We start from the raw sequence: 10,192 nt of genomic DNA, 5'->3' as shown, positions 1-10,192 counted from the left end.
TATTTTACTGATAAAGAAACTGAGGTCGGAGTGGTTAATGGACCAGCCTGTGATCAAATCGAAATCTCTGAAAGCTTAGAGCCCATTTCACATGTCACACTGCCACCTGGGCTCTTCTAGCAATCCTGGGGAGGGTGGCTGTGGCAAGGAATCAAAATAAAACACTTCCTATTTGCTCAGCAAACCGAATCACAAGCCACAACTCACTCATCTCTATTCAGTTCCACTCACTATCTCTCTGAGGTTGGGAGCAGCACCGTACTGAACCCTGTGGGAGGCTTGAACTTGGTGTAAAATGGTAAAGTTATATTTCTTAGGAACCACAGCTACTTCATGGACACTACAGGAATTAGGTTGCAAATAGCAACAACAACCCACAAAATGAAGCTTACGGTATTAAGATGAGAGTGGTGATGATAATGAAGAAAAACAGTCAGTTAATGATATGGTTGTTGAGAATAGACTCAATCACTATTGCTCAGACCTGTTCTGGGTATGTGGGTTGAGCAAGAGTTAAATGATTCTGCCAATATTTATGTTCCCTTACAAACTCACGTCAAACAAAAAAGAGAGAGGCTTAAAGGCAGGCACTGTAATGCAAGCCTATAATTCTAGAACACAGGTGGTGAAGACAGGAGGATCAGGAGTTCAAGCCCATCCTCAGCGACATAGCAAGCTCAAGACCAGCCAGTGCTACTCTATATGACTCTCTATCCAAAATGGAAGAAAAACCAAAGAACTGTAAGGAATTTGCAAAAGTGTGAACACTGCCTTTCCTGCAAACATGTCTTCAGCGGAAAGGTTTAGCTGTACGCTGCTGTAGAGTTTGCATCCAAGTCTAGAAACTCCACTCCAGATGTAAGTGCCTGTATGCTGCGTCTGTAGGAAATGGTGGGTCAGTGACAGAGAGCTAAGGAGACAAATGAGGAAGAAGAATGGGGTCTTGTTTACTCAGAGCTGTTTGGAACATCCATTTCTGCTTTAAACTCCACCAGGCAAAGTGGGATGGACCAAGCATTCAGAAACCAGTGTCTCCAGGAGTTTTGAAAGCAACTCTACTTAGACAAGGACCCAACAATATCATTAATATTTTCAAATATCCAAGGGGCTCTCAAATGGAAAGGGGATGATATTTGCTCTGACAAGCTTTAGGGGATAGAATGAGGCCAGCTGGAAGAAAGTCCAAACAGAAAGCCTTTTGGCCTACTCAAAGAACTATGTTCTAAGAGGCATGGTGCATGTTTTATAATCTCTGCAACTTGGAAGGTAGAGAAATCAGGATTGCAAGAGATCTCATAACAAAAACCAGAACAAAACATAGGGAATACAAAAAATAAAAATTAAAAAATCCTTCTAGTTCAGTAGAAAGCAGAAATCACTTCTTGTCTAAAAAAGCTAGGACAGCTCTGTCTTTAGTCAAAGAGAACATCAATCATTGAGACCAGCCAGAATGAAGTGATACCTGAGAATCCTTCTAACTAAGAATCTTTGAGTTTATATGTAACTGAGGTCCACAGGAGAAGCTAAAACAACAACCATGCAACCTACCTACCCAGTATTCCCTCTTCTGCTATGGGATCTCATGGTCTAATCTGACAGCCGCCTAACTCCAAAGTGTGCTTCATTTCTTTTCCTGTCTTTCTCCAAAACACAGCAATTTACCTTCTCCTGTAATTCCACAAGACTCTAAGACCTCGTAAATGAAGCAATTGCCCTTTTGCATGCTGGAAGGTATCAAGAAAAGGGTCTACTTCTGCTTTCCTGAATAAACCACAAAAGGAACATCTTAGGCGTTAAAGCGATGCAAAGAAACCACTCTAATGGCAAGCTACCACCTCCACCACCACCACCCATGCCCGGAGTCCTGGACTCCTTCCAGGACTTCCTCAGCTGAGAGAGGCGGATCCTCTTGAAGTCCACCTCAGAGATCCATTTTGTGATCACATGCTACTGGATCTAAAGAATCATCACATGAAGGTAATACATGTCAGCAAGACATGGAAACAAGGAGGAGAAAATGGCACCCACAGAATGGTTCCACACTGGCATTTTTTTAAAAAAGATCAAGGTTGAATGATCCCACTGGTAACATTGTAAGTTGCCCCTGCTCTGCCCCCTTTTGCACTATTGATAAGCTTTCTAATGCAGGAAGGAAGGTAGAGAAATAGAAGCAACATAATAAATAAGAAAGGGGGAAGATCACTAGGCATGAGGAAGGCAGGAATTTTAGGAAGCATTAGAGCCCTTGTGGAATGTATGTAGAGATTTGGAGAAGTTCAAAGTTCATGAAGTGGGCAGACAAGCGAAAGAACGTTAAAGGGTTATCAACCTCCGATCAGAGAAAGGAGGGAGAAACTGGGATTGGAAGATGGAGGAAAAGAAAGTAGCTGTGGGGAGAAAGGCAAATTTAGAGAGATATTAACAGGAAATGAAGTCCTTTGAAAGATACCAGATAGGTAAGACTTTTCCAAGGTCATGTGAGGGTATCAAGGGATGATGGGTGGGTATTCGGATTCACATTGCAGGCAAAGGAGGAAGAGCAAGAAAAACCTGAGCAGAAAGATGGAAGTTAGACCCATCGTGTGACTCAGTTTCTCCCATCTCTGACTAGTTCATTTCTCAGAGAAACACACATAAGCGCATCCTCCTGTTGGGAAGAACTGTTAATACATCACAACAACGGGAATCCATCAGGTGTAGATAGAACACACCCTATGTGTTCAGATATACAGCAGTAATAGAGTAAAAATATTAGTAAAATGACCCACTAAGTGGGTCACACGATACTCAGAGGGGCACAGTAAGCTGCTGCTCACAGTACTAAGAGCTAAGGTCTTTGTACAAACGAGGGACCCAATGGGACCCATCAGGCCTATCCTCCCAGTAGTCACAGAAGACCAGGAAAAAAAGAGGAGGAAATAATAACCAAGTGTCATACTGGGATGCTTGTGACAGACCTGGGCATCACCATCTGTCAGTCCATAGACGTTGGCTTTTAGCCTGAGACTGGCTGAGAGGACCCCTAAGCTCAGGTGTCCAGAGAAAGGGGAATTATGCAGCCAGTGGATAGACACACTAGACGAGAAAATGGCTTAGTCCTCAGGGAAGCAGGAGCGAGCTACCCAAGATTGTCCTTTTGATAGATCTCCCTGCCTGGCCTGGCCCGGCCAGATCTACTGATGTGCCAAATGAGAAAACAGTCCATGTGCACCCTCTCTGCTCCCCGCTTTCCTGTCCACTTTGCTTGTCTGTTTGCCTACTTTGCAGAAGAGTCCGTTCTTCTCTTCTACTTTAAATGCCTCTGTTTCAGGGAAGTGCTTGCATTTTCCTTGGCCTAGGTACAGCTTGAAGAATTCCTTTAGGCTAGGCCAATTACAACAAGCTCGAAAATTGCTGAGCCAAGTGGTTTCTTCAGAGATCTGCTTACATTCCCCCAGTCCCTGCACAGATCACCCCACCCCCTTCGTGCTGGAGCTGCACACAGAAAATGCACATCTTACTTTTAAGGTGGAACTGGACTAAGATGCATTTCCCCTATTCCCCCAGGAGGGAATAAGGCACAACCAGTTTTCACATTGTTTGGTTGGGTTTCACTCTATATAGGGAGGTGGACAAGATGGCTCCAAAGTGGCTTGCTTGAAGACTGCCTTGTGAAAGGGCTAGAGAGGTTTTCAGATTAAGCCCCAAGGGATCTTGAGTTGGCAGGAAAATTTATATGTGTCAATTCCCTCTCTTGCGCCTAAACTTCCACTAGGTTTAGAGTTCACTTTTGCAATGATATTCTTGCAAATTCTGGCTTTGGAAAGAGGATGGAGTAGGTATATAGAGGATTTTGTATTTTTTGTTTTCATAGTCACAGAGAGATGTTTGAGCAGTAATGATGCAATTTCAAGCAGGATTACTCCAAAGTCATTCTTTCTGATTTATGAATTGCTACACCATGACGGCTCAGTAAATTTGCCTCTGCCTACTCCTTTCCAGGCTAACATTGGCATGCAAACTGTGCCTAACTTAAGGGAAGGTGCTGAGGGACAACCACACGGGAGCACGTCAAATGATAGCATAGCCAGATTAGAATTAAAGATTATCTATGGATGATTCACAGAGCATGTAATCCACCTGGGGATCACTGGGAACTGGCCACCCCTGTGAAGCATCTGCAAAAGAGGCCAAACTATGTTTTTCTAACAACAGAACAAGTAGTATAGACATTCACGGCTCATGCATTCACGGCCAACTAAGGCAACAACAGCATTGCAGGTCCACACTCCAAAGTCTGAAAGCATGCAATGTGGACACAGGATATTTTAGACAGAAAACTCTGAACTCAATCTCAAAGGCACGATGACCTACATGTGTCCAGGGACTCTAAGGGCAGTCAATTGGAGCCGAGCTTTCTTTCTCAGACCGAAACGACAGAGTTACCAGGTTCAGACAGCCGTGGTCAACTAAGAAGACAAAGAAATAAGGACACATCTCATTTCCAAGTGAGTAAATATCTCCTAGGGAGCCTATGTTGATCTCAACATGCTTGTCAGAAAGCTTACCATTGTGGATAAGAAGTGTATAGTGATAGTTCCCCTAGGAGTGGGTTCTGCCAATGACCCCCAGAAACACAGGGTTGTTTCATCCCACTGAAAACATGACACTTGGCATTCAGACATTACCATATATCTATGGGTTCTGAGGGAAATTTACAACTTAGTGTGAATACAAGGATGCTTCATTCTTGATGAACAATAGGTATTTGCATTTTCATACCAAGAAAGGAACAGGCACCACAGTCTAACAGTAGCCCTCAGCGTGGGAAAGTAATAGGGTTATGAAAAGAGTCTAATTTCGTCTTTGATACAAAAGATACAATTAGACTTTCAAGAGCTGCTCATCTTTAGAGGACTTCAAGGGTCCTTGGCCAGGGACCAGCCTGGGCCATAGAGATATAATATCCTCTGGGATTGGGTAGGTCTCTAAAGAAGAAACTTTAGTTACCTTGCTGTCATTTATCAAAGTAATGCTCTTTTTTCTTTCTCTCTTTCTTTTTTTATTCTGGAGTCAGCATAAAAGAACATTCCATTAGGTAATCTGAGAGATTCATTGGGAGGTGCCAGTGAGTTAAGCTCACGACTTCATAAACCTTTCATCTTGGAGCCAATGAGATGCAACATCCGTCAGAGTCCTAAAGCCCACTCTTGTTGGATGGCATGGCAGAAGACTAGTAGACAGACATTTTTTATCTCGTTGTGAAAGCTGAGGAAATTTGGTACCAAAGTCTTAGATTTATGAGTATAGAAATGCTGGTAAAAGAAAGAGGGTAGGGCTCAAAGTTAATCACAGAAAGTCACAGGGGGACTGAACGTTAGACATGATAGCACTGTGGCATTTAGATTTTCCTTCTCCTGATTCTTTGCAGAATTCTCCTTATGTCTGTGTAGAGAACCCCACTAACTAAAAGTAATCTTGGCACTTCACAGCACCAGCATGAAAAGAGGCATACAGTAGGACTGTGAAAATGGCATCTATGAAGGGGAATCATTCTTTGGGTCAATGTAAACCTCTATCTTCCACCCTATCTCTGACTTTGATTCATTTTACATTGGGGTTATGTGACTCCCATCATGGCAGGTTTAGAGGTAAGTGTGCACAGCTAACAGGTCTCAGCTATTTGTTTCTTGGCTATTTCCTGGAATCAAAGAGCAGAGAGTTCAGTTGCTTGCATTTGCCAGTGCACAGATGCCCAATTGCTCTCTTGGGAAATCTGACAGTGACTGTGTCATTGAATTCCTCCCTTACCCATCCCTTCATCACTGCTGTTTAGTTGCTCTGTCCATTCTTTCCTTCCACTGAGTTTCCTGACATGGCCCATTTCTTCTATTCCTGATGTAGTTACTCTTGGTGAAGCTTCTCACTCTCTCTCTCTCTCTCCCTCTCTCTCTCACTCTCTCTCTCTCCCTCTCTCCCTCCCTCCCTCCCTCTTCTCTTGCTCCCTCCTCCTTCCCTCCCTCCCACACACTGCTTTACTGTTAAACCACCTAGCTTGGCTTTCTGAGACTACTCACTATAATCCAGTTCACATATGACTTCTGGTTGGTCATTCTAATAGCTGCCTTTGATTGTATCTCTCTTTGAAAATCTGTTGCCTACTCATCGCCATCTTGACAGGTGATTCTGCAGTGCCTGCCAACTAAGGCTAAGAAATAAATTGACAGCTCTACTGACAAAGAATGAATTCTCCAATGACTCACATGTTGCCCTATGAATAAACTATTTAAATGCAGGAAGTTACTCAAACTTCGTGTAACTCATGCTTCAGAAGTAAATCTCACTCATCCAAATGGATTTCTTTCCTAAATATTCTCATTGACACACACACACACACACACACACACACAAAGCAAACAAAAACAAAAATACTTTTCTAGTATCTAGTGACTTTTCCCTTAATCTCTTGTTCTTGTTTGTTTTAATAGTGAAGTCTACTCTCCTTGAAATGTGACCTTATTGAAAGTTAGTCTAATAGATATTTCTAGTTCTGATTTGCCAAATATCCTTCACTCTCAGAACCTTAATAATATACAAACAACTTATCACAGCCTTCTTGATATTTCTCTGTTGTGCTTATGTTTCAGTGATACAAAACGTAAGTATTTATCATATATCATGACAGTCATACTGCAATCCTAATTCATAGTGATGATAATATAATCAAAAATATACTTAGGTAAAGACCTTTAGGGATCAGAGAGAAATATGAAGTAACAGGAAGCCCATTGGAAAATGATACATAGAATGATCCTTTTATCAGTCATGTCAACACTGCTATTTTTGGCGCTGTGTGCATTACTAGCTAGGGGTGCAATCTGGTTCTTCACATTTCAGGGCAGAGCACATTAAACCATATGCAACTGGGGATTTAGTTCTACTGAGTTTCTTTTGTTGTTGTTGATGATGTTGTGTATTAAAGGTTGATGTCAGTGGCTGCCCATGACTGAAAATGCACCGTGGTGGTAGAAAAGTTGCTTAGCATACAGAATACCACCAGCTCCATCTTAATTTTTAAAACTTGAATGCCCCTCTGATAAACAATGCCATTCCTCTTTTTCCAGAGAGTATAGCTATATAGCCAATAGTCAAAGAGGTAAGAAAGACAATTTTTGTATTATATAAAAAAAACACAAAAGTCAGGCATGGAGACTTGTACCAATTGTACAAATTACTTCGATGGGAAGATCCTGAGCACAGGATATCAAGACCAGCATCAGGAACATAAAAGGACTCTATGTCAAAGAAAAGAAAAGAGCAAGGAAGAGATAGGAAGGGAAAAGTGGGGAGTGGCGCAGAAAGGAAAAGAACTCAAGATGGCAGACAATACCTTACCAAAGCACACAGCTAGGAACTTCTGTTTTCACTATCATTTCTGATGCTGTTTTGGTTCCCCACGAGCTTTTCGAGCTTTTCGTGATCTCTTTGCAAAGAGATGCAGGCCTTCCCAGCTGGCCTTTTGGCTCAGCTGTAGTCAACTGTTTTGTCCTTCAAAGGGAAGTGCTTGGAGCTTTGTACCACTCCAGGATTGAGCCTGTCACATACAAGAGAAGACAGGCAGGGGAAAGTCTACATCAGCACCGACCACTACCTTTATCTACTAAAAGAAATGAGCAAAAGTAAGACCCCTGTCTGGACAAGAACACCTCAGATCCAGATGCCTGGAAGGAACCGTCACTGCCTACATGGCAGGAAAGGACACCAAACTGTGTAGGCAGTGACAGGGCTATGACCTCCAACATCAAGAATGAGGAAAGAGCCCTGTGCCATTTGGTGCCATTTGTGTATTTAAGCTGCCTGGTTTCTTGGATGTGGAAATAAGATTCTTCAGACAAGGTCTGAAGATAAAGTTGTCCATAACAACTTGTCTTTTACATCTGTAGCTCCTATCATCATGTACAGTAACATGTTATTCTCAAAACACGACAAAGCGTAAGGGGCAGCAGTTTAAGCACAATGGTACCCAAGCGAGCACAAGCCTGTCAGCATTTCTCACACTCAGCCTCTGCTTTTCCCAGCACCCAGGAGCACAGGGATCTCTCAGATAGCTGGGCCTACAGGTGGCCTACCGATCTCAGTGTCTGCGGAGAGATACCTTGAAACCTGTAAAAAGAGGGAGAAGCACATATCCAACTAATTTTGTTTTTATGTTCCTGCTCAGAATTCCCTGGATGTACTGTCTCTACACTTTGGCTTCTCCACCCACAGAGTGGAAACTGTAAAATGATGTATCTCGGAGCATGACTGAGAAAGTTGGATGGAATGGTACTGAGCTGTCAACACAGGGCCTGGTTTTTAAGGAATGGCCAAGAGCCCCTCTTGTTAATACTACCATGGCCATGTGTGGGGAGCCAGAAAGTGGAAAAGGAGGAGAGAGTAGAGAAGCATGAAGAGGAGAGAAAGGGGGACAGAGAGAGAGAGAGAGAGAGAGAAGATGAATTATCTGCTATCCCCCCAGCAGCCTGTCTATGATATCCCTTTTCAGGAGCGCAGAATATGTCTCCTGGTCAGGCTTGCTCTCAGAGTGAAAGCAAGGAACGGCACCAGAAAGGCCTGCCTTCACAAGATGGGCACCATGCCGGGCTGCGCCTGGTCCTGAGGAGACATCGCTAAAGCATTTCAACAGGACTCTTCTGAGCCAGCTCCTGGGGCACACACAAAGACCCATTCAGGGTGTCCGCAGCTCTGAAAGCCAGCAGATGCTCTGAGGGGCCTGGGAAGGGATGGAGAAGCCACACAGAGCCTGGCACCAACCCCCTGGGCCCCACCCTGGGCGAGTGGCCCTGGAGGGCTTGGGTCTGCAGCCACTCCACAACCTTTGTTTCTCCGTGGATTTCTTTTCCTGACCACAGTCCAGAGCAACAAGGACACCAGCTGCCATCGTATAGACTGAATAACCTCCTCTGGGGAGGCTGGAAGCACCACCCTTCTAAGGCAAATCCAATTGGCAGGGTATTCAATTGAAACAGGCCATTACTAACTGGCCTACTATTTCCAAGGGCCTCTTTAAAATTCTGTGTGTGTGTGTGTGTGTGTGTGTGTGTGTGTGTGTGTGTGTGTGTGTTCATGTGTATGTATGGGTACATGTGTATGTGAGAATGCAGGTGTATACAAAGATGAAAGCCATCCTTGAGAATGACCTCATAAGTCATCCCAAGGATGTAGATTTAGTAGATTCAGTCTACTCCCTTTGAGACAGGATCTCTCACAAGGCTAAACTGACCAGTGAACTTTGGGGATCCTCCTGTCTCTGCCTCCTGGGAGTTGGGATTGTAAGCATCTATCACCATGCCCAACATTGTTACATGGATCCTGGGGATCAAACTCAGATTCTTAAGCTGGCAAGACAAGCATTTTACCAACTGGGCCACTACTACCATCCTACCCAATCCCCGAGGTGCCTCTTTCCGGGAAATGTACCTCACAGGTTCCTAACCTGATCAGATACAGTCTAGAACATGGAAGCGAGTTATTCTTCAAGACTTCGAGGTGGCCCCATGACCTTTGGCCTTAGCTTTCCTAACTGTCAAATTATCCATTGAGGCTTAGAGTAGCTACCATATATTTCATTTGAGCCAGCAGTCTGACCTTTGCCCTCTCCTTCCTCTCCATGTCATGATGGCTTATACAGAGAATTCCTGGCCTAGGTCTCCAGCTATTTGAAATCTGGAGCATGAAGGCTATTTCACAGACCACACCCCCCCAAATACAGAGAAAAGGAGGATTCTCTTCCCTTCTAACACACACACACACACACACACATACACATAATGTGTCAAGGTCACAAGCCAACCAAGAAGCAGAAAAATGAGCCTCTTAAAGTCATCAAGGTTGACATTGTCTATGAGTCAACGTCCCATTCTTAAAAAGAACTGAAAGGACATCTCAAGATCTGAAGGTGTTTGAAGGTCAACCAGCCACTGAGATACCCTGGATGTGTGAACTCATCTGAACCTCACCCTCCTTAGCTGGACAGCACCCACAGCATGCCCTCTCTCAGCCATTAAAAATTACATTGAAATTGTCCATTTTTCTGTTTCTGAATTCCCACTGATCAAAGGCTAGACTTACCACCAGCACCTCCCAGGGCTAACACAGAGCATGGATTTAGTAGGTGCTTACTGAGCAAAACGAATGTGCTTCTTCTCTCTAG

The sequence above is a fragment of the Meriones unguiculatus genome, chromosome 1, assembly GCF_030254825.1.
Source record: "Meriones unguiculatus strain TT.TT164.6M chromosome 1, Bangor_MerUng_6.1, whole genome shotgun sequence".
Taxonomy (NCBI): domain Eukaryota; kingdom Metazoa; phylum Chordata; class Mammalia; order Rodentia; family Muridae; genus Meriones; species Meriones unguiculatus.
Note: the sequence above shows the minus strand (reverse complement) of the source record.